We start from the raw sequence: 1,660 nt of genomic DNA on the forward strand, positions 1-1,660 counted from the left end.
GTCAATAAACCTGTGAACCGGGAATCGTGTCGTCAGAGTCTTGATGTGGGGAAGGAGTTTAGCTGACTGCCCAACCATAGCAGAGGCAGTACAGAATATAATTTTATTTTTATATTTCTAGAACTACAAGTTAAAAAAAAACTAACATAAATAAAATACACATCAGCTAAATATTCTAATTTATTTTCCCAAACTACGCTGAGCCGCACTAAGAGCCGCAGGTTGCCGACCCCTGCTTTAGACAAAGTGAATCTGTGAACTAAGGTGTAGGTCTATTAGCTTATGTTGTGCTGATCCTCGAGTTGGGGGATTTGTGTTCATACTGGAGTGCAAAATTAAAACCAATGGAAGATGGAGGGAGTGTTCTCCCAGGGCGCCAAACAGGCTAGGACCTCCACTGGCGACGCATAGTGTTTTTTTAAAAGCCGAGAAATGAACTGTATTTGATAGCTTGCTGCAAGACCTCACACTGATCTACTGCGGGTGTGGTGCCTGTTATCGAACACAGAGTTAGCAACATCCCCCAAAACCCAAAGAGGAGAGTCCTGGCCCCTAGCCCTGCCAGTGTAGCAGAAAGGATGACGGATGATGATGGCAGCAGCAGCCGTTCTTTTCTGCGTGAGTAGCTTAATGTTGTTCGTGTGTAATTTACGTTGAATAGGCTAACCACGTTATTACATTAATGCATGTAAGGTGAACTAGCAAACATCATCATAGTTACATGCCGCTGTCTTCTTGTTTGATGGCAGATACTCCCTTCACCCTGGCCAAAAAGGCTAAAATGACCAAAGAAAAAGTGGGAAACAGCTAAACATGAGAGGTTTTTTGGACAAAGTTTGTGTTCTCCATTCTTTAAGCACCGGTTCGAGCACTGTTTAAGCACCGACACCGTTTCAAAAGTACTGGTTTGGCACCTGTATCGGATAAAACCTAAACGATACCCATCCCTAAATAAATAGGAGTAATAATTATAATGGATTGCATTTATATAGCGCTTTTCAAGGAACCCAAAATGCTCTACAATTCCACTATTCATTCACACACTGGTGGAGGCAAGCTACAGTTATAGGGGCAGAAGTAAGGCTGCCATATCGCGCCATCGGCCCCTCTGGCCAACACCAGTATAGGCAGTAGGTGAAGTGTCTTGCCCATGGACACAACGACTAGGACAGAGAGCCCAGGGATCAAACCGGCGACCTTCTGGTTACAGATGTGCTTCCCAACCCCCTGAGCCACGGTCGCCCTGAGGGTGTACACTTTGTAGCCACTGTATAAATGGACATTAAGAGGGCATGTGAGAAAATGTGTATTGTACTGTGAAATGAAAAATCTAGCTATTTTGAATACACTGCAAATAATTGTACTGCAATTACAGCAGGATGATTATGTTAGCTTAACTGAATCAACACCACCAAGTCATACTAACAATCAGAATCCTTGAAGCACAGGCTGAGGGGGCGGCAATTTTCCACACAAGCTTATTAATCAACCAAAGACCAAGACAGACTTTTAATTAGTTTGAAAGTCTGATGCTTAGCCTTGTCCATGTTTTCCGCCACTGAAAAATTCAAAAACCAGTCTTATTTGTTATCATCTATCGTCCACCTGGGCCTTACACAGAGTTTCTGTCTGATTTCTCAGACTTTTTATCTGATTTAGT

The sequence above is a fragment of the Haplochromis burtoni genome, unplaced genomic scaffold, assembly GCF_018398535.1.
Source record: "Haplochromis burtoni strain Fernald_Lab_line unplaced genomic scaffold, NCSU_Asbu1 Contig_905, whole genome shotgun sequence".
NCBI classification, from domain to species: domain Eukaryota; kingdom Metazoa; phylum Chordata; class Actinopteri; order Cichliformes; family Cichlidae; genus Haplochromis; species Haplochromis burtoni.